Source organism: Hipposideros armiger, unplaced genomic scaffold (assembly GCF_001890085.2).
Source record: "Hipposideros armiger isolate ML-2016 unplaced genomic scaffold, ASM189008v1 scaffold_364, whole genome shotgun sequence".
Classification (NCBI taxonomy): domain Eukaryota; kingdom Metazoa; phylum Chordata; class Mammalia; order Chiroptera; family Hipposideridae; genus Hipposideros; species Hipposideros armiger.
This window is the reverse complement of record NW_017731714.1, coordinates 1,228,398-1,252,898: the sequence shown is the minus strand read 5'-3', so window position 1 is coordinate 1,252,898 and position 24,501 is coordinate 1,228,398. Positions and strand designations below refer to the sequence as shown.

Here is a 24,501-nt window from a genome sequence, read left to right as displayed (position 1 = left end):
CATCTTGCTTGTGCAATTTCCCTCAATAGCATGGAACTCCCAAGAAAAGGATTAGAGGAAGAATATTTTAATGTGATCCAGGTTTGGGGTTCAAAGACATCATAAGTACTGACTAGGAAGAGAGTATATTATGTGATTGGCTAGGAAGTCTTGGTTGGGCAAATGCTCCTTAGTACCCTGAGGTTCAAAATCCTTATACCCTGACCCGGTAACCCACGTGATTTGGCCCCAGCTGTACAGCTCTATCAGCCTTCATTTTTTGGCACAGCATCTATGCCACAGACTCACTGGGGCATTTTCAGTTCCTTTTCACACCTTGAAAATGCAAATTTTCAAAAAGTTTTGAACATGCTTGATCTTTCGGTGAGAATACCCTTCACACTCTGCCTGGCTAGCTGCTTCTTCTTCAGTCTGTACTTCAATATAGAAACTGTCTCAGAGACAAGCTTCTCTGAGGAGCAGTCTTAGGTTCCCTGCCTTGGTAAGCGCCCCCTGCACCTGCCACCTGCACTCTATTCCCTAAAGCTCATCATGCTTGAAATGACTCACCCCCGTTGTTCTTTCCCTCCAGGTTGCAAGTTCTTTGAGCCTGTTTCTCCTATTTACGACTACATCCTGTGCCTTTCATGGTCCTCTGCTCACAGCAGATGCTCAGTGAACATTTGCTGAGAGGATGACTGGATGAGTTGATAATCCTAAATGGCACCCTCAGGGCCACAAGGCAGGAAACCGGAGGGAGAGCATGGACAGATGGGGGTACACTGGAGATTTGATTTTGGAGTTGGAGAGGTTTTTCACAGTGACATTGCTCAAGGTGAGCCCAGGGGAGAGGATTGCTCAAGGTGAATGTGGTCTTTGGAGTTGTAAATGTGAAGAAGCTGGAAGGCTGGTGTGTTCGATGCTTTTTTTTTTTTTTTGCTTGTTCAGGTGATTACTGAAAGCACTCAAGATCATTGGTGCAACTAGGGTTGGAAAACAGCATAGGATTCTAGGGTCCAAAATCTTTAGTTAATAATGGAGAATGATGGAAAAATCAGGAGATAACATACCTAAGGATAAGTGGGTAGTTAAGCTATGTGGTTTGCAATTCAAGAAAAGGGCGATGAATGACCATCAAGATTTCCAGCTTATTAGAGCAATGTCACTGTGATGACTATATATAATGGTCAAAGTACAATGCATAGTATTTAGAAAGCATTTTAACAAGAAGATCTTTAAGTGGCATTTTCTGTTTAATAAATGGTTAATCAAATAATTAAATTAGACAGAAAACTGTATTTCCAAAGCATTGTCAAGTAGTGCTTCTCCTTAGCACTTAATACTATTCACCAAAATACACATTTTGGGTATAAGCCTCTGTCTCCCAGTAGCAGTAGACTCCATGAAAGGCAAATTTTGATCTGTTTTGTTCACGGCTATATCTTTAGTGCCTAACCAGGGCCTGGTACATAGTGAGCACCCTATAAACACTCCTCAAACGAGTGAATTCCATTTAATGAAGGGTTTCTTTACTTTAATTAGTTGTCAGGCCTAGTTCAACATGACTTGGTGAATAAGATGTATTTCAATTTAAAAATCATCCCTGCAATTATTTTACAAACTAGTACTATGTCCATGAAAGATCTGGGATTTGTTTTGTTTTGTTTTCAGTAAAAAAAAAAAAAAAAAAGTAAGACAAACGTTTCTGAGAAGTGGTTATTAGATTCCAAGCCCTGTAATATCTGCATGTGATATACAGACATATCTCTGTAATCTATCTTGGTTATAAATTATGAGATTAATGAGCAGCTTCTCCCCTCCTCATCAGCACGCAGATTTAATATACCCATATGAACATGGAAACTAACTCTTCATGAATCACTGCTCTCAGGTGCTGATTTCTTCAATGGCACTTCCAGTAATTTCCTTAGAATTCAAGCCCAGTTGTGTGTGTGTGTGTGTGTGTGTGTGTGTGTGTGTGTGTTTGTGGTTTTTTTTTAACTTACAGGTTATGTTGTTAAATACTAAGTTCCTTATTTGTCCTGTGAGGGTTTTTGTTTGTTTGGTTGGTTTTTTTTTTTTTTTAGAGAAAAAAAGGATTTCTTTCTGAACTAAGTAATACATAGTATCAAAAGAAATTACTGGCATAAGCAGTGCTTCAAAGTCTAATTTCTTCTTAGTAACAAGTAAAATATTGCATAAAAAATTGCTACTTTTGTGGTACTACCTTGAAACGTGGGCCATTCTTCTCTGCTTTCCACATGGAGCAGCAGCTGAAGCAGTCCCCAGAAGGCAAAGAAGCTCCGAGCACTGTTCTAATGTTGTTTTCTTTGACAGAGCAGCTATATCCAGGAGAGAGGGGGAAAGCCACTGCAAGGGGACCTCCTGTACAAAGGGCTCGCTGATCTGAGACCACTATGAAAAACCTGGGCATTACAGGTCTCGAATGGCACACTTAGGGTTGTCAGATTTAGCAAAGAAAAGTACAGGATGGCCAGCTAAATTGGTGTTTCAGAAAAACAATGAATAATTTGTTGTGTCAGTGCGTCTCAAATATTGCTCGAGACATACTCATACGAAAAAAATAAAAAACAAGAAAACTGTTTTTTATCTGAAATTCAAATTTCATTGGGTTTCTTTATGTAATCCCGCAGACCCAAGTCTTTCCTTGTCTTCCTGTTACAGCTCAGAGCACCGAGAATCCGCCAGGCTGCGGACAAGGGCCACGTGGGGGCCTTGAGTGGATCTCTTTGCCTGTGTTGCGAGGGGTGAAAGGGAAGGGTACTGCAAGGGTGAGTGGGCACAGGAGTAGAGTCATTCTCATTGCTGGGCCTTTGCTTTTGATGCAGTCCATTAAATGAAGGTAAAAGTGAGGATTTGACAGTGCAAATAGAAAAGGCTTTCACAGATGTAATAGGTAATGATGCAAACAAAGCACCATTAAGGAGTCGGCAAGCTGTTGGCGGCAGCCAGCTGCCCCATCCTCTGCCCACTCACTTCTGGTGCCTTTGTATTAAGGGAAGTGGGGCAGGATGGGAGAGACTCAACTTGTAAGCATATCTCTGACAGTTTACTTTTAATAACATTGTTTGTATTGTGGAAATGAATAGAAAAAGAAATCATCAGTGGCGGTTTTAATACTCTTAAATGCCACCAGATAGCTAAACTCGGCAAGAAGCTTCACTTTGAAAGCTCACCAACTCTGAGTTTCATTGTAAACCTGGGGGGGAAGAAACCCAAAATAGTAGGAAATTGAACAATCGAGCAATTGATGAATAATGGGGGCCCGACTATTTTGCACAGCAATTCCTGTACAATACAAGACCTGATGATTTCTTTGCAGATTCATAGCAACACCTGAATGTGGAAAATCCAGAGAGATATTGCCAATTAGTATGTCTTTTTATATCAAATTATTTTCTCCCATAATGTTGAGAATGGGAAATACGTATAGGCCCTATCCCCAGCCTGCCACTGACTATATTCTTGGACAAGGCATTTACTATCTCAAGGCTCCACATTTTTTATCTTTAAAATGCAAACAATAGCATCCAATCTGCCATCCTCCTGGAGTGCTACGAGCGAAGCTGTGATAATAGAGTCAAGTGCTTTGAGAAACACCATGAAAAGCACCCAATGCACCTCCTAATACGTGTTGACTACTGGCATGAGTGATTTAGGTGAATTCTTAACTCTTTAGAGGAGCCTGAATCAATTCCTATAGTAGGTTCAAGTGTCGGAGCAGCATGAAAGATGGGCAAAAACACCACTTTAGGAAAAGCTTTGGTCTTGAGAGTGATGCTTACTAACTAGAACGAGCACAGTTCTGTCTTAGGTGCTCCCTGAAGTGCACACACACAAAAAGGTAAGGCATGGTACCTGTCCACATGAAGGTTAAAATCCACTTGGAGGAGAGGGGAAAAAAGAGACATGCTCACTTGATAAATAAAAAATGCAAGATAGTTTATGATTTACTGCCCAACGAATGGTGAGGACAGTAGATTTCCACTAGCGATCACGGCAGAATATAATCAACGTAGGGCCATTATTTTATAGTCTTCAAGATGGTGAGAGAGGGGCTTGAAAAATTAAAGAGAAGAAGGAAGGGCATTCTACCCACGGGCATAAGTTAGAAAAGTCCTTGGATGACCGATTGAAAAGAGTAAGGAGGCGCGTTTGGCGTGGATCAAAATCCCTGTTAGGGTTAATGCAGATAAGATTAGCGCATAAAATAAAATAATAGTGCACAAAAGACAGGCTGAATAGCAGGTTGATTCAAGATTATGGAAGGTCTGGAACACCAGGTTTGGGAGTTTGGATTCTTGAAATTGATATATCTATTCACAAGCAAATATAAATGAACCATGTATGGCTACCTGCATGCATCCATAATATGTATTCTCTATTGCGAACATTTGACATCTCAGAATATGACTTAAATGACTGCTACTTCAAGAGAAGCCCCACTGAAGGCTGACCAGCATGTTCACACTGGAGCCATCATCCGCAAAAGCTATCACAGCTAGCGAGCGGCTCTTGCCCTGAGTTTTACAGAGTTAGTGGCTTTTGTAGTAATCATTTTCCCTAACGCTGCCTTCCCTATCGTTGGCGTGTCTGCTCCTCCAGTTTGGAGCTCTGTTGCAGGATAGTTTCTTCCTCTTCTAAGCTGTTTCCCTGTGGTTTACTGTGCAGACAATGGCCACTGTGGTCGCTGCTGTCATCTCGTCTCCACATATGTCTCACCCAGGGAGTAATCTCCATTTCAATGCTGTTCGATTGGCTGCATTACAGACTTTTGTTAATTCACTCCTGCTAGTTAATGTTAACTAATGGCATAAGTGATTTTGATGAATTACTAAAGAGCCCGAATTAATTCCTGTAGCAGATCCAAGTCTTGGAGCGGCAAAAAAAGATTGGCACGGAATACTGCTTTGGAAAAAGCTTTGGTTTTTGAGAGTGATGCTTGATAGAATGGTGTCTCGTTCTGTCCACCAGTCTCCAGAAAGACATCCTGGCCTTATGGATTTAATTTTATGCATCTTGGTCAATCAGCACACTGTTAGATACAGCGCTGCCAAGGAAAGAAAATTCAGTGATGATTTTTAGCCATGTTGCCAATGAAAATCTTACATGGACTAAGTCTGACTTCCTTTGTTGAGTCTTTGAACATGGCTGTGGAATATGGATTTAATAAAAACTGACCTATTACACAATTCTCTGCTTTAGTCCATTGGTAATGAGGAATGGACTGGCCGTGATGATGTCAATGGTGACACAAGCGAATAAACCTCCATTAAGTAGCTTGGAGATCTTCGTGAACACAAGTTGGGAAGCCAAGCTTTTTTAAAGTTGCCAAAAGCACATGAGAACAAAAGCTTCATGAACTTCGTTGAAACCAATACTGGCATCTCTGCACTTCTGTGGCAACCAAGATTAGGTCTATATTCCATTAAGATCGAATCTGCCTTGTGACTTTAGAAGTTGTGTCGCAGGTTTCAGATCAGAATGCCGCCAGAAGGAATCAAGAAGGTGCCATCAGAAATCACATGTCATTGTCTTATTCTCATGTATTATACACCTAAGTAAATCATCCACAAATGTCTTAATGGAGGTAAAGCTTTGAGAGCAGAGCACACAGCATATGCTCTAGGAGCATTTGCTACTATAATTGCTATTATTATCATTTATCATTAAATGTCTCTGCACACATATATGTCTTAGGGTTCAGGGACTCTATCATTGTTTTGAAGATCTATCTTAGAAGATTCACTCCTTAAAATATGTTTAAAACCTGGTAGATGGTCATCTGTTTACACCTTGTAAGGTTTTTATCTGCAAAATTAACATGTACATTTAGGAAACCTGAGTCATAATAGAAAGAATATTTTCTTCTTTGTCCAAAATGAGAGTACCTCCACTCTCATATGGTGATGACCACACCTGCTCCTTGATGCTAAACACAGACAGGAAGTCTGACTGAAACCTGAACCTCTCAGCTCTTGGCGTTCTACCACTTGCTTCTTCACTTCATGTCACTTGGCAGGTCTTTGGGATATTTATTTTGCCTTGATGGTGAGAAAGTTTAAGATTTTGAAATCTGTGTTTTCTTATTATCAAGACTTTTTTTTCTGTCACTTAGCATTACTTGATGAAACCATCTCAAATTCCTGAGGCAGAGACTGCTATATTGGATAGTAGGTGCCTAACACCCGTTTTATCTCTAGTAAAGCAATGTAACCAGACACACATTTTCATTTTCCAGCCTCTCTCACAGATAGGGGAAGACAATGATATATAAGAGAAAACTGATAAGGAGAGCTTCCAGAAAATTTCTCCAATAGTTCCAGCAGCTCTTTTACTCTTCCTCTAGCTTTGTTTTTGCCTAGAATGTGGATGTGATGGCTGGAGCTACAGGGACCATCTTAGAAACAAGAGGTGGACTTGAGAGTAGGCACTAAGGAAGATATAACAGAAACAGCAGAAAGAGCCTGGGATGCTGATGATGTTGTGGAGTCTTTGAATGATCCCTGGGTTCCGTCCCTGGACTTTCTACATGAGAGAGAAATAGACCCCTGCATTATCTTGGGCACCCTTACCTTACATCTCAATTATCAAGGACCTATCTATGGTCATTCCTAACTAACACTGTCCAGTCTTTTTGCCTACAGGGATATTTCTGAGTGATCTTTTTCCTTTCAACGTTTTTTTGGCCCTGCCTGAGGATAGAGGCTCCTTTTTAAAGGCAGGAACTGGATTTATGCCCCTGTTCTCTTTCTTTGGTACTTAACAAGCATCATATGCAACTACCACTCTATTAATAAGTTACCTTTGTTGCTGTAAAAAACCATTTGAGATCTTAAAGATGGGAGTTTCTTGATCAGAGACTGATTTTATACATATATATATATATATATATATATATTTCTCAAGCTTCTAACATTTGCATTAATTCTCACTTTTGTGCTTCTTTAAAGCATTGCTTTGTACCCAGAAAAAGTAGCCTCGGAAATATATATCAAAGGAAAACTAATTCGGAAAGAGAATACCAAATTGCCAAATTTATTTTAAGGATTTACTTATTTCGAGTGGTTACAAACTCATCCATTCTCTTTGAACCTAAAGCTATATCTAAGCAGGAGGAGACCTGGTCATTTCCTACATTTAAATGTAACCTTTATTCAATTCTTATACCTAACAACAGTAGTCAGAGAGATAAATATGTAAATATTTTTGCCGAATGGGCCACTCTACAGAAGATTCTTATCTGATTGGTCAGTTCAATCCATTTCTTCTACAACTGGTTTAAGAATGGTTTTCCCAGGAAAATAGAATCATGCCTCATCTACTGGAAGAATTGTAAATACCAGTTCAGTAGGACAATTTTAAGAGTGGATTCTCATATGGTCTAGATATTAACTGTCTTAGAATTTAGTAAAAGTTTACCAATAAACAAGTTTGCCTTAACGATGCTTCAGCTCTTTTTGCTTGGTTTTGAGTAGACCCAGAAATAAATACCTTTCCCTCCTAGAACATTTTTCTTCATAAGTTCCTCAGTGAAGCAAGAAAACAAGCACTAAGGCAGAGGCAGATTAAAACACAGAATTAAACTGATCAGCCGAGCTAGTCACAGGCACAACTCCACAACCAGAGGCCACTCCACATGGTGGCCCGGTCCCTGCCCACACGGAGCCCTGGTGGTGAGTACTTTGAACATGGAGAATCAGAGCAGAAGCTGTGCTTGCTGCAAGCAATTGGCCCTAAGTAGAAGGGAAAAGAAGGATCCATTTTTTGAAAGTACAGTTCTTTTCCCAAATTCATCAATCTGGTCAGCCTGTCCATCTTCACTGAGGAGCAGGGAGCGGGGACTAGGCGACAAGAGGGTAGGGATGTAGGCAACTGTCTCTCTCCCAGTGTGGCAACTAGGGGAGTGATAAACAGCCTCTCCACCCCCACTGCCCACACAGCACCCTCCCTTATTTCCAAACCAGCGTTCTTTACATGGCTGCTAGTGATTTCAGGTTTCATATTAACGGATGGGATAACAATGCTTGGTCAACAGTCCTCAAAGCTTTGAAACAAATAATAATTGAAGATTAGCCTGACACATTTCCTGAGAAGGTGTGAGTCATTTCCAAAGGAGCAAGCAGTGGCTTCATCAAGAGGCTTGTTGGAATCAACAGCTAGGAAATCCAAGTGCTCTGAGGAATCAACCACACGGGGAGACTAAAATTGGTGTCACTGGTATGTCTACTGCTAGAGAATGGGCCAAAGCCAGTTTGCTAAATCAGAGGGCTTCCCCATCTGTGCTGCTCTAGAAAGATCAGGCAAGCCAGGAGAGCGGGGTTGGAATCAGAGGCCAAGCTGGCCTCACTGGTTAAGAGAGATTTAAATATTGGATTAAAGTTTAACTGCTGCCCAGTTGTCCAGATTCAACACACACGTTTGTTGTATTTATCAAATTATTAGTATGACTATCTGGACTTACATTTAAACATATTATTATGGATACATTGACTTTGTTGTTCTTATTTCGTTTGACTCTGAGAAGCCAGCAGTTAATGCATTTCTGTTTTTTTCTTTTAAACTACCAAGCTATACCTTTTAATCTACATGCACTATCAAGAAGATCTTAGCTTTACAGCCTTTTGGATGAAATCTACCTAACTCTGTGCTTTCAACACTTTGGTCCACTCCATCACACAGATTCCTTGATAATATATGGTTTTCGATCTTATCTGAATTGCTGCTCCTCTACTACAACTCTCCATTTAAAATCACTTTTCTAAGAGTGATGTACATTTTGGGCATCTGAGTATATTTGTAGAACTAGTAGTTGTGGTAACAAGACTAAGTTTACATGTCTGTCCACATCAGCACCATGTACTCAAGATGGATTTCAGCTGCCAAAAAGGTCACTCCAAACGGCTTGCACAAACCTGCCTTTATGCCCCTGTTTATTATGCTCCATGTAGTAGATGTCTTAGGCACTGAAACAGCACAGCCATATATCAACAGCTCTCTGGTGGTTCCGAATGTTCTAAACAAGAGCAAGGGTGTGCTGAACCTCCCATGTAAACTTTATACAACAGATTCAGCAGAACTGTAATTATTTACAAAATGATGGCATGAGAAATCTCTGGATTTATATCTTACGTTAAAGTAACTTAGATGGTGTCCACATAATTCTCGAATGTGTGGTAGGTTTGTAATTTATTTTGTTTTCTTTTTGTTGCACTTGATACAGCCCTAAGACTATTTCCATTGAAATTTCAAAAAGAAAACAACTAAGAGTGAACAGGTTTCTGAAATGGATGTGACGGAGAAGCCTGATGTGTACACAATACCATCGAAACGTGAACTTATTCTTGTGTAGGCACAAAGTATTGTGCATTGGGTATTTTTGTTGTAGTTGTTGCTGGTTATTGCTTTTATAATGAAAACAAAAATCACTAAGAAAAGAATAAAAACAATATAGGATTTCAGAGAAATATCTGTAGACACTAAGCCAACTAAATCAGGTGGAATTTAGAACTTCATGTCCCCTCCTTTTTTTTCAATTTGTTTTGTGTCCAAAGTAGTGAATCTAAGCACAAAGCTCCCTTTGAGGTCAAGGGGACTCCCTGTTTGTACTGGCATTGCAGGGTGGAGATGAAAAAAAAAGAAATGAAGTCTCTGAGAACATGGAAAAACCAGGTTTCAATGAAGATTATAGTCCCAAAGTGAAAATGATACAATGATATCAACATATCTTATATACTTATAGGTGGATATGTTACCAATTTGTAAACTATATCGCTAAGAAATTCATTAAATTGTTTTGTCACTTATTCAATACTCATACCCCCATTTAAAATTCTTCCTCCAAACTGAGACTTAGCAGCACTGAGGACTTGAACAAGGAAAAAAAATCTACCTCTATTATGGCATAGTTATAAAATTAATGAACGTAATTATTTCATCTCTTTTCTTTTTCTCCTGAGAAATTAAAATTTCTGCCAAAAAAAAAAAACACACAAAAAACATAATGTAATCTCCAGAATCCTTTGCTCACATACCAAAATTACTTCGGGCATGTTCTATGGAGACATTTCAGTGGGTGGTTAGCCGTAAGAGCATGAATAATCTGCTCTGAAACGCTATCTTATTACTGTCAACATACTTTTCAAGCTTTAACTAAATATTGCTCCTAACACTACTGTAGGAAAGAAAAAGATTATCATCATATCGTCTTCTCACAGCAGGAGAACTGAAAGAAGAGCAGTTTGCTAAGTGTTTTACTCATGGCAAGAGAAAGCATTAGGGTTAGAAATAAGATTCGAGTCCAGTGTAACACCCTGTTGTGCAACCAGGCCCAGCTGATGAACTGCCTACTGACTGAGGGGAATGAAGGAGTCCAGACGATTGTCCTGATTCTCCCCATGCCGTTAACTGGGAAGAAGTTAGGCCAGCCTCTTCAGGGAATACTCATTTTTTCAGACCTTGAAGAAGTCATTATTTTAATGCACTATAGCACCATGTTGCAGACTTCACCCACTACTGGAGAGTATTTTTACAAAATTAGAAATTTGTCAAACCTCCTCATGTGATGTAGTAAAAAATTAATCACTCAATCCTGAAAAATCGTAGAACTCTAGTTTTTTTAAAAAAATAAATGAGTTAATAAATAATTTCTCTATCTAGAAATGACCTGTTCCCCTGGGAAAATATGATTTGACATGAATCCAAAGCCAGAATCAGAAATTAAGGGACAGAAATGGATAGACTTGGAAAAGTTAAGGTTTGTTTTGCCAAAAATGGATGCATTTTTTGAGAACTTTGGAATTCACGTTTTAGTTCTGTGCTTCATTTTAAAAAATATATAAATTGGGAATGATAACAGTGGAAAAACTAGGGGGGAAAAGCAGTAAAGTGAGTGTTTATATGCTCTTGACTAATTATTCTCAGAATCTTTGAAATTGTCGCATTTTATCATTTTGTAGTTGATTTTACATAAACTATCGTACCTTGTAAAATTTCACTCAGTGTAAATTTATTTTGAAGGTTAGAGTGATATATAATGCTAAGTATACTTTCATGTCTTTTTTTAAGTGGAGGTGCTCTTTTAAAAGATAATTTCATGGCATATCTTAAAGTTATTAAAGCCCCCCTCTCCAAATCTAGTTTAAACAGGTGTCAGAAAACCAGGTTGGTCTTCACTACTTTGCATAAACTTTATTTTACTGCTTTTAAAAAATGAAGTTCATAAATAATGGAAAATGAGAATAGCTTTGTTTTATATTTATAAAAATAACACAAAGAAAATAAGACAATTAGAATTAAACTCTTAAAAAGAAGGAAACCAGTGGTACAACTGTTAGAAGTAATAATTGCCTTTCAGGTACAAGATATGCACTGAGCTGCACTAGAGAATTCAAAAATCTGTTGAACCAACAAAAACCTCAGATTTTTTTTTAAAGCTAGACTTCAGGAAGCAAGGGAAACTCTCATTTGTTCAAAGAGCTGTCAATTACCCAGTTTAAGGGGGTGAAGAAAATTACAGACAACCCAAAAAATAATTGGAGACAGTCTTTTAAAGAGCATTAACGCTTGTATCCTTTTTGTGCTCCATCGATCATCTCTTTCCCTCCCCTCAACTCCTTCTAGCAAATTCATTCCATCAGGGATAGCAAAGAGCGAAAAGCAGAGGGGAAAGGCTGCTGATTTTCCTAGCTTTGACTTCCCGTAACAAATCTATTAAGACTTACAGCTGACAAGAGATAGTCCCTCAAAGCTGAGGTTGTTTTGTTGTTTCTCTGAAATTTTCCTTGAGCCAAAAAGAGAAGACGGTAGAAGAAACTAGAAGAGTTTCATAACCTGCTTCCTGGCAGCCTATCATGAGGTACAGTGAGAACAAGATTGAAAGGTTGAGGTAGACAGAAAGGTGGGACCTCTTAGCAGAGGACCACCATGGGGCCCCTTGAATGGGCTTAGTCATCTCTTATCACCTTGATAGGAGCAAGAACCATCCATCACCCAGTCAGCATTAGGTGAGAAAGAACTTCTGTGCCTCAGCAAGCAGCAGTTGATAAAAGATTGCCCTCCTGGAATGCCTCAAGACTTTCCTTGGGCTATCTGACTTTCCCTTGTAGGCACCTTCAGGATACTCAGACGCCCACCCAAAGGGCCCAGGTATCTCTGGGAGTCTTGTGGTATTTTAATAAACCCATCTGTGCTTGTGATGATGCTAAAAAACTGTGATATCTTCCACCATGGCTGAGGCACACCTGCTACAATCTTTTTCTTCCTTCCTTCCTTTCTTTCTTTCTTCCTTCCTTCCTTTCTTTTTCTTTCTTTCTGTCTTTCTTTCTTTCTTTTTCTTCCTTCCTTCCTTTCTTTCTGTCTTTCTTCCTTTCTCTCTTTCTATTTATTTTTTAGTATTTTAAAGGCATTTAATTTCATTTTTTGTACAAGAGTGCCTGCTATTTTCATGCCTATGAGTTTTTGTATACGAGTGCATTTGATGTTCAGTTCACTTCCAACTAAATCACAGGCATGAACCCACAATGAAATCTCAGCAAAGGCAGGGAGCTGCTTAGATTTTTCACTTGCTTCCTCTGCTTAATTCCTTCTGGAAATCGACTAAATTCTGAAATAGATTGATGAAAATCACTTCTCTTAGAACTTTCCTGAAAGAGGAGACTCATAGATAAGTGTACTGGTTTCACAAGACATCGCTGCCAACTACTTGCCATAGAAATGGAAGAAGACTGTCCAAATTCCAAAGCAAGATTTGCTGAATGTCATTCAAGCACAGATCACCCAGAAGTGACTCAATGTTCAAATTCAAATGTGGAGTAGGACTGAACAAATTGGAAGGGGGAAAAGGACCAAATTTAAAATCCTGCAATCCCAGGTTTCCCTGTCTGCAGTGAAGCTGAGCAGGCTCGAAATTAGGACTCGCCCACTCATTGTGGGCTATGTTAGCCTCACATTAGTGAGGCGGGGGTGGGGGAGACGGGCTGGGGTAGTGGTGGTGTCGGGGTGCCTTGCAGGCTCCTCTACATGGCCTTGTGTCTATAATCCCACACATGCCCTGGTTAGTCCCAATTGGTCAACTTGACTCTGTTCTCTACCCATAAATATCTGCATCTTTTTCTTCTCTGTATGCTTCTGATTAATTAAAAATACTTTGATTTGAAATGAGCATGTCTGAGATAGTTTTCTGATTTAAGTAAGGTTTCTTTATCAACCCCATGACCACTCAGGAGATGATTTTTGCCAGCATCACCCCTCCTCCAACCACTGCCATTGCCCTGTGCTCATGTTGGTCTGTTTAAAACTGGTGATTCTCTGTTGTAAACATTCTATGATAGGGTGGACAACGAAATATCAAACAGTATATAGAGTTTAAAGGTTAATTTTTTTTTTAATTTGAACCCAAGTGATTGTAACTTTCCACTGGAGAGTTTAACATACTACAATCATCAGTGTCCACAGTGCTGTTAACCAGCTCTAGTGATGCAAACATTTCTTTGCAAGCATTTACTGAGATATTGTAAATTACTTAACTGAAGCAGTGTACTTTCTCTCCCTTAATCTTGATCTGATCCCTCAGGGGCTATTTATTACAGATATATACAACTTGTCATGAGAAGTGAAGTTAATGTAATATGACACAAGTAGCACACATTGTTTAAATATGTTCCAGAAAGTTAGCAAATTTAGTTCAGAGAATACTTACATGCTCTTCTGCCTGAAAAGCAGCAAGAAAGGAGAGGGAGGGGGTAGGTGCAAAATATTAAACACTGCTCACTGTAGGTGGCCAATTAATACCCTGGATCCAAGCTGGAACAAATCCTTCCACTATATACATAAAGCATATAATCTCTTATCTGCTTAGGCATTATCAAATATTTTAGCAAATCCTAGGAACTTCAAACACAGGTTTAATGGAATGCAGTGCTAAAACATGCAAAATCAAGAATCAAGTTTTTTAAGAACATAATCTGTTTTAGAAGGTTTCAAGAGAACTACTTTGCAATGCCATTATAATCTCATCCCATGAGGAAAGATGTCTGATTTGGAAAAACAATATTGCATGTGATAAAGCAAAATGCACAACTTTGCCTTCCTCAAAATAAGGCATAAGCAGGAAAATCATTTTAATTCCTTAGAAGCTGAATGAGTGTACAGCCATCGGTCCAGTTCTCAACAGTCGGTCCCCAGATAATATTAACTTAAGAGGGAATTCTAATAGATGGCCATATGACATTAACAGTGTGATCCAGCTGGGACATATGCCAGTATTAATTCAACCTTGTGGTTTCTATCTCATCATCAAGTTAAAAGTAATACAATTCATTATACCACAAGCATGAAACAAAAAACAAAAAAACACCAAAACACCAACATAGTCAATAATGAAGCTCTGATAAAATATCAGTTTCACTGATTCAAACATTTACTTTAAAATGGGTCTATGTCTCCCCCCGCTACATTGTCCTTTCCCCCCCAAATAACTGGGATATATATTTAAATGGCTCTTTAAGTCGTGTCCATCTTCATCTGGTATTCTACTCATGCACTCAGGGTAGTTTAGATAAAAGATCAGAAAGTCAGTAAAGTGAGAGAAATCTCTCTTTTAGAGTGAGGCAAACACAGCGTGAAGCCAGAGAGAGAAGCAAAGAAACAGACAGGGAGCAACAGACAAAAGTGCATGTAGAAAACTGATCTTCCCACGTATTTTAAAGCAAAAACTGAATGATATACTTGACTTAGAAGCGTAACATTTTACGCCTTTTATATAAACCAGACTATACAGAGCCAAAAAGACAGTTGCTAGCTAAAAGCAGAAAGAAAAAACAAGAGAGAACATCTCGGTTTTTTAAGAGAATGATTTCTTCCTAGGTTTTGCATAGCTTAAGGAATCTAGTGCTTGTGAGTGATGCAAGATAACACTTTCTTGTAATTTTATATAGTAAGCAAAGATTTAGAATATTTACAGACCACCCTGAGTAAAAGCGTCACTGGATTCTAAGAGCATGCTCATACCAGAACATTCATCTTTGGGGGGAAAAAAATGTCCAGTGGCCCTCAGGCCATATATGGCTGCAGGGGAAGGCATGCCTTTGACCTCTTGGTGCCTGCAGAATTAGAGCACAAAGTCGTTACAGCCTACTGAAGGCTTTTCCTTCTTTCATTTGTTATAATGACTAACTTTTTATCAGATCTGGCCAGTGACTACACTACAACACTAAGCTTCCCCACATCCTAATCGTTGACAAAAAGAGATCATGAAGATACTTGTATTGTTCCAAATGACAGTCTGGGGGGTGGGAGGCTGTGATTCAGGGTGAAATAAACTCTTTCAGTCATTCGTACACCAGCAAACTGTATTGCTTTGGTATGTGGGTGCTGCTAGCTTGCTCTCTGCTCATGAGCTGACACAGAAAGGAGTCTGTGTATTATATTTTAGACCGTATACAGCCAGACTGCTGTAAGCTCCTTTTTCTAATTTATGGGTAGGTCTTGAAACAGTCAGAATTTTGTCTTATTAAAATTGATATAGGAACGTTCCAAGCTTTCAGTCAGGAAGAATTCCTTTTATTTTTATTCTACACAACGTAATTATAATGAATTACAGTATTCCACTGTTTATAGTCTCCACCTACACTTTCACAGAAGTTGCCTGTCATCCTGCATTAGTTAAAGAATGATGCTACAATGTCCGATCTTAAAGATTTCGTGGCCTCTGTGTATTTTTCCCATTACTCAGGCAGCTAGATTTCCCCCCCCCATTGGTTATTTCCTCTATGGGAATAAAGGCACTTTTGCATAAGCATTAACCCTTTAGTGGTTCCACTGCTACTGTAGGGCGAAGCAGCAATGAAACAACACCACCCACATTTGTCTGAAGGCACTCTCATTCCTACTTACATACAAATTTAATGGTTATTCATTTAGCTTTTTCTGAAATGCTAAGAGTATTCTTTTAAAAAATTATTCACAGTAATTGCTTTTCTATCAAGCTACGGTTTTCAGTAAAAAGTACCAGGCATCTTACACAGCATTATTTTCTACCAGCAGGGATATATAACTAACATACCACTGTATGTTTACCTGCAAGTCATAATCTACATAGGGTGTAGGCTTCTAAATACTTTATTTTAGGATATTACTTTAATTTGTTTTTTTGGGTCTTTTTAAAGATTTTATTGAGGAATTGGGGGAGGGGAACAGATAAGTTGCTGTCCTTTGGTTCTTCAGTCTAGTGGTGGAGGGTGTTGCTTCACTGGCCCATGTTGGTATTATCATTGCATTATTCCCAGGTGAGGCAGTCGCTGACCATTAGATGGCTGCTCACAGCTGCTCACGGCAGCTTACACTGGCTGCTAGCCACTCATGGTAGTTCACAGCAGCCCACTGCCACAGGGGCTGCAGCCTATGCCGTCGCTAGTGACTCACAGCAGCCCAGCTCAAGGTCGAGCTGTTGTTCACCATCTTAGCTGTAGAGGGCGCAGTGTCACTGGCCCTTATGTGGGATCCGAACCGGGGCTCTACTGCTCAAGAGCTGGTGTCCCAAGCCACTGGACCAACAGCGCCACTGGACCGGCCCCAATTTGTTTTTAATTGAATGAAATGCCCTTGGTTTTCTTCCTTCCTGGATTCCTGAAGTATGTAATATATTCTCAGTCTAACAACATTACTAATCCAGAAAACAGAGTTTTGGGCAAAAGTCTCCTTATGATTACATTGTAATTCATTAAGTCTGATTTATTTGAACAGAGTGCCAGGGAGTTTCACATTTGGTGGTAATTTACAATAAATAAGTATTAATATTTATTTTAAGGATAGGTAAATATGACTTGCCACCTTGAATTTAGGAGATTGGTGTTTCCCAACCAAGATTAGCTATATGGGTTTCTTGGCCATTGTCAAGAAAAGTGGGTGCTATTTTATTTACCTATTTAGCCATGGTTTGATTAACTATTTATATACTTAACCATATGGTTTGATTAAAAAATCAAGACTGCTCTCTTTACTTTGTGCACATTAATCCACTCATTGACTCAAGAAATATTTTTCGTTGCCCTTGCACTGGAATCACAGAGCTTTAATAAGGATCACTTCTTGCCCTAAGGCAGTCTGGAGTTCTATTGGGTTGTCGGGAAAGTCATGACGCATTTTTGCATAGAAAACAATGCAGAAATGCGTCCTGGCTTTCCCGACAACCCAATAGTAGGCATCTCTTCAAACACTTACAGGTTCTGTCTTTACCCAGTGTGCCCATGAGCAAAATTATCTTCAGTCAAATTCTCCTCTGTTGGATACTGAAAAGTAAGATCACAGGATAGCTTTCAGGTGTGGGATTTCTGACTCTCAAAGGTGACTCACTATCACCTTCTCTCACCTGGTTCTGCAGGGCAGAGGAGATGGGGGCGAAATATATGTCAGTAGGGAAACTGGACTGAAGTCCGTCTTTCCCTTCCTGCTTCTCATCCTGGAGCTCACACATGTGAGGGATTTACATCCAGAGCCACATGCGAGACTTGCAGACCCATAACACTTTCTGAGGATTTGAAAAGATATTCTTTCCATCTCAGCTAGTGGTAAATAAATGTGTAATCTCCTGTTGCATTCTGAGTGCAAAAGACGTTTCCCAAAATGGTTTAGGAGGACCCAGGCAGAGCAAACAAAATAATAATCCTGAGGATACTCAGATTCTGAAATTTTCAAAAACTCTTTGGATTGCATGAGTCAGGTTAAAGTTTCTAAATTCAAAAAAACTCATGGAGCAAGTTATGGCTTATTCAAAAGCAGGGGATTTTCAAACAGTGTTCCTGAGAGCCTCTGTAGGAGGTGGGGTTGTCGTGGAGGTGGGAGAGTAGCCAGGAGAGAAAATTCTGCCCCTTCAACCACATGACTGTACTTTTGGCTTTTGCATGTATACACTGAAGGTCATTCTAAGATGTCATTTGACAAAAGGTTCTCCTGCTCAAAGAAAGAAAGAAATACTAAAAATAAACAAACCCAAAATTATATATTCTAGATGAACATGTTACCAGAGGAAGAACAAAAGTCCAGAATAGCTCTTTTTAGCAAGAGAATTATTCTTCCCCCAAATAAAAAAATTCAGAAGACTATCAGAATTTTCTTGAAATTTGAATAAACATTCAGTATTCATTATGGGAATGTGAACCGGTTATTACTCCACACATAAAGATAAGAAATAAGCCCTGTAGCAAGGATTTTATTTGAAAACAACTAAGGAGGGAACTGTGTTAATATCAAAATAATTTTTCTTTGGGTTATAAATGTAATGTGTTTTTATTGTAGAAAATTGGGATACACACAGAAATATTTTTAAAGTGCTGTCGAATTATCTGTAAGCCTATTATTTATTTTTCTGTGGATGTAGGAACATAATTGATATAATGAATATATTCCTGTGGCCTGTGTATTCAATTTAACATTGTCTTGTGCAGTTACTCATCTTATTTTTTTTTTAATCTTTACTTAAGGAGAAAATAGAAAGGATAGAATTGAAACAAATTGTCATTGGTCTAAAATTTTAAGAAGCACAAAACAGGGACTTCAGCTTTTTACAAATTCCTCCACTTTCCCATCTGGACAACCCCACGTAGTAGGCAGTATTCGCTTCGAAGCTAATATTTTCTTGGAGGTCCTGGGCCTCTGGAAATTCAGTCTATTTTAGGGATATCATCCCCATTGGTCTATTCTTCACTTTTCTAATTTCTTTTTCCATTATCTCATAAAGCAAATAGTTACAAAATAAATAAAAGGCAATTTCTACTGTGAGAAGAAAAGCCAAATAATAAGTTAGAAAATAATTGTCTTAATGAACTGCTAAGCCTAAATTAGACTTCCTGATGTAAACTAAAATGCCTACAGCTTGTGATAAATTAATGACTATTGCACATATTAAGCAAAAGACTTTCTAGTCTGTTTGTGAGCTAAAAAAAGGCAAGGTTTCCCAATCAGAGGCTAGAGGAAATGCGTTTGGGAGGATGGGTAGATTCACATAATGCTCAGTGTGAAGGCCTATTAGAATTTTCTCCAACTACATTTTAAATGAAGTATCATAGAATTGCTAGATCTATTTAAAGTTCACAGCTTCCGCAAGTATTTAAACAGATTGGGATAAGAAACAATCTGTCCATTGCACTACAGAGCACATTTAAGGAATTAAAATAGCCTAGGGGTAATTATAATCTAGTAAATATTTCTTCTCTGGCTTCTTTGAGCTGGTGCTCATTTTTTCTTTCTGTCTCCTGTGGTAGCTTTTCCCCTAACTAGAATATCCTCGACCTTGCCCCCGAAATGAATTGTCATATTGGTTTAGTTTTAGATTTCATGTCGTCTTAACTCTTCCCAATGCTGGGTTGCCTGCCATCCCATTTACTCAAAAAGTGACCTCTAAATGCTCTCTCATAATGGTGTATAAAAATTGCCTTTTACAGGGCCGGCCGAGTGGCGCGATGGTTAAGAACTCGCTTGGGATGCCAGAGGGCCCCGGTTCGGATCCCACATATGAGGGCCAGTGACACTGCCCTCCACAGCTAAGATGCTGAACAACAGCTCAACCTGGAGCTGGGCTGCCGTGAGTCGCCGGCGACGGCGTGGGCTGCAGCCCCTGCTGCAGTGGGTTGCCATGGGCTACCGTGTGTGGCCAGCAGCCAGCATGAGCGGCTAGCAGCTGCAGTGAGCGGCCGTCCAGAAGCCGGCGACTGATCTGCCTCGCCAGAGAAGAGCGCAATGATGGTGCCAACTTGGGCCAGTGAAGCAACGTCCTCCACAACTAGATTGAAGAACAAAACGACAGCAACTTGTCTGTTCCCCTTTCCCCAACTCCCCAGCACTGTTCCCATCCCCCCAATTCCCCAATAAAAAAAAAATTGCCTTTTACATGTCTCTCTCCCATAGTACTGTAAATATCTGGAGAAGGTCATTTTCCTCAGCATCTAATAAAGTCCTAGTTATTAAGTGCTCAACAATATTTATTAAATAAGTGAACAAATACATGCTATACATACATACATACATACATACATACATACATACATAGTAAAATGGAATAAATGAATAGGAAAGAAAATTTTACTTAACTAGGGTGTTGCCATTATAGTGACAGCATAACACTTGCCAATTCTTTTTGTACAATCACTTAGGACATTCATCTCCACATGAGCAGGTGAATTCCGCTCGGTTAGCTGTAACCATTAAAACATCACCTGCTGTCAAACATACCTTTCAGTCTCTGAGTGTTATTTAAGAGAACTAAGGCCCATGGCCTAGAGCATTTCTTTAGGATAAATGATCATTAAGGGTTAATGAGCCAATGCCTTGCTTTAGACCAAAAACTAGTTCTAATCGGTCATTAGTCTTGCCCTATATGGCCTGAAACTCCATGATTATTGCTTAATTTAAGCACAAGCTACTATGCAGGCAGAACATTGCCTATCTCTGTCCTTAAACATAACGAGCATGGATTTCAGTGAACTTAATCAGTAGTTTATGTATGAGCTGGTTCTTGGCAACAACAAAACTTGTTTCCTTTGTTTTTATAAAAATGTAAGCATAATATTCTAAGAGGTAAGATCATATTGGTTATTTCCTCCATGATCAACATCATTATATTTGATAGAATATTTTTTAAGCTACAAATTGGATAAAATTTTTATTTTAGTGTTCTGCTATGTCAGTGTCTAGTCACCTTTTCTCTGCACAAATTTGATACATTTCTTGAAATATATAATCGCAGTTGTCATTGATGATAGAGTGACCCATGTTTCTTTAGGCAATTTGATACCATATAATTTCAGAAATACCTTGGATTTCTTAAATTAGTAACAGAAAATGTATCATGGATTTTTCCAAAGTTTTGCTTTACAAATATTTACTGCAGCACATAACTTTGTTATGCTTTTTCAGTCTACATGATAATTCCCTGATTAGACCATCCCATGCTTGGAGGAACCAATGGAAAATTATGAAGCCTGACAGAGGCAAATAGACTGTGTATTTCTTTCAAAATTTTATTTTTTCAATAGTTTGTGGGGCTTTTTTTTCCTCTGATAAAATAAATGATTTAGACTAACAAGCTACTCATTGATCTTTGACCTTTTCAGCCACATCAAAAGCATCTTAAAAGCCAATTAGTGAAAATGCAGAGAAAAGGTCATTTTATTACAGCACTCAACATTGGAACCATAATATTTTACCTAGATTCAAATTATTCTATGGCTTTCATTAGAAAAATAGAAAGAGAAATACTTCAATCCTAAAGCAGGTAGATATTTTGCATGCACAAATGGTTTTACTCTTTCTCATGCTGGTACAGTAATTTTCTTAGCGCCGCCAACATAGATAGTCTGCAGCAAACACTCTCCTGATTATCTCTTTTGATGTACAACAGGGATAACACTGATAAATGATGTCCACTGATAATCCCCAAGCCTCATTTTAGCCACTGGCTTTAATTGCTTTCTCAAGACAGCCCTTTACCAGACTAGTTCAGAAACAGTAATACATACAAGATTAAACATTGGCTTTTATTCGCTTTCCCCCTTTTCTTCTCTGATAGCGTTGATTTTAGGCAGCATAACACAGAGGAAAGGGAGAAAACCCAGGATGTAGTTGGCTGTAGAACTAAATATAAGCCCTCAGATGCTAAAACAATTATTTTATTAAAATGATTACTCAATATATTTGTAATTAAATTTCTAAAAATCAGGTGTTTTTTGAATTTTTAAATTAAATTTATTGGGATGACATTGGTTAGTAAAATTATATAGGTTTCAAGTGTACATTCTTATCATGCATCATCTGTATATTGCATTGTGTGTTCACCACTCAGAGTCAGTTGTTTTAGGAAGCATTCATTTGTTAATTTTTCTGATTTGACTTGAGGATTTGCAATTCACAAAGCCCTGGGCCATAGACTTTGGACTATATAATAATGGAAAAGACATGGTTACTGTTGTTAGAAATTTATAGTCTACTAGAGGATGTTACGATCTGACAAATCGCTCTACATATTGTGCTGAGTGTGATTTTTTTTTCTAATTTAATAAGAAATGGTAGAAATTATTTTGATTTTAGTAGCTGTTATTTTCTTGTGGTGCAGAGAACCAATTTTAAAAATGAGGGTGTCTGATTTTTCTCCAAGCAAGAAATCATCTTTATATATATGGCATAAAAGTAAACAAGTACACAGAAAAAATCCCCTAGAACAAAAACCTAAATATATCCCAAAATGAAGCATAACGCATTATGCTATAATCTAAAAAATATGTGGAATTGGTGGAATAAAGTCTCCAAGGTCACTTGTAACATACAAGTATCAGGTATTGAAAAACTGTATTAGACTTTGATTTTCTGAGCAGGAATTTCCAGTCTTTTCCTGAATGCTTTTTCTTTAAAGTACAAGCAGACCACATTCATCAAAACCAGATGCTAATGTCTCTCTGCTCAGTTTCAGTTATCAATATCAAGTTTGAAAGATCCAAAACATTTTCCTAAAAAATTGACTATGCCTGTGATCAGGTCATATTCACCAGGGTTGACATGAGCCAAGGTCCATAATGCCTTTGAAATGAAAAAAATCAAGGTCATTGAGACCATGTTTTTCTCTTCAATTTTTTTTTTAAGTAAAATACTTATTTGTTCAAGAAATTTCACATACATGTTTAACACACACACGCACACACACACACACACACACACACACACACACACACACACATGCATTTTTGTTAAGATCTGCTAAATATTAGGCCAGGAGAGAAGCAAAACTTCCTGATTTGATCCCGTTGAAAATTGCTAACCTGAACTGATCAGGCCTTCAAACTCTTGGTTGACTCTGCTGGCCGCAGTGTGTCCATATGATGGAGGTGTATAATCAGCAGTCAAGATCACTGGTGTTGCTATGCCCACCATCTTGAGTGGATGGGATGAACCACAAGCTACAGCTCCACAGCTAATACCAATATGTTGGTAGAGATGGAACCGTATTGTATGCTTATATCCTTAAGAGAATAATGAAGCCCTTGCATTCCTTTGATGCTTCCCTTGGACATCCAAAACTTTAACCATATACCGTTTTCTCCAGCTGTATTTGAACTCTACATGAAAATCTCTACTTTCCCCTTAGAAAATAATACTAATGGCAATGAGATTTCATACAAAATTTTATAGTTTATTAATGCATTTGCACATTTGTTTTAGTCTACTAAAATTTACTGCAGCCACAGAAATTCAAAGAGACAAGTAATCAAATTTTAAAAACTTAGCTTCATGAATCTACATATTGGCATAGAATTATCAAAATGCCAATTAGATGTTAATATCCTAGTATAATATATGAGAGCAGGTAGCATAATTAAACGTTACATCTATAGTAAATGTGAGCATCTATATTAAATGTGATCTAAACACTATTTGGAATTTTAATTTTAGGAAGATAGTTAAGTGCTATGTTAGGCACTAAATGTGCAATGGTAAAGCAAATGATCAGGAACTCTGCCCTCATAGAGCTTACAGTCCATGAACTCACAGTACAGACAACTCACCTACATTCTCTAAACAAACACATAACTAAATAAGCACATAAACAAACAAGCAAATCAATAAAATGGTAATCTGTGCAATGAGGAAAACAAAGCGGGCATAGCAGAGCTTACTTAATTTTGTAGGTGATACATGATCTGACAGTTAGTTCTATGTGTCAGCTTTACTGGGCCATGCAGTGCTTAGATATTTGGTCAAACATTATTCTGGGTGTGTCTGTGAGGATGTTCCTGGATGAGATTAATATTTGAATTGGCAAACATAATGAATAAAGTAGATTACTCTCCCTAATGTGGGTAGGCCTATACAATCAGTTGCAGGCCTGAATAAAACAAAAAGGCCAAGGAAGAGAAAACTCCTCCTGCCTGTCTTTGAGCTGCGACATCAGTTTTCTTCCTGCCTCCTAACTCAAACTGAAACATAGGCTTTTCCTGGGTCTCAAGCCTGCTGACATTTACACCAAAACTACTCTTATCAGCTCTCCTGGGCCTTCAGCTTGCCAACAGCATGTCTTGTGACTGGTCAGCCTCCACGATCACATGAGCCAATGCTTTAGAATAAATCTCTCTCTTCTATCAATATACCTATCATCTATCTATGAATGCATATTTATGAAAATAAATATATATAAATACACACCTCTTATTGGCTCTGTTTCTCTGCAGAACCCTGAGTAATATAGATAACATCTCTTTGGAAGTTCCACTTAATCTGATATATTGAAGATAAATAGAAATTAATACAATAAAGTGCAAAGCATTTGCAAAATTCTTGAATTGAAAATAGCCCTAAATGGCTGAAATTTAGTTGCAAAAAACCATGTTATAAATTTGGCTTTACAGTCTAAGTGAATTATGAAAGATTTTAAAACAGGGTCATGACTTGTGCTTATATTTTATATTTTAAAATATATTTTATCCTTAAACTAAATTTGTACTTTCATAACAGATCACT

General features: G+C 38.3%; 1 long non-coding RNA gene across 1 annotated transcript; it reads left to right on the top strand.

Annotated features, from left to right (window-relative positions):
* Nucleotides 1-400: 400 nt before the first annotated feature.
* LOC109393103 (uncharacterized) lies at nucleotides 401-19,476 on the top strand. The gene is made up of 3 exons (XR_002126179.1): nucleotides 401-481; nucleotides 572-814; nucleotides 19,440-19,476. It is a non-coding gene; the product is annotated as an uncharacterized LOC109393103 (long non-coding RNA).
* The last annotated feature ends 5,025 nt before the right edge of the window (nucleotides 19,477-24,501 follow it).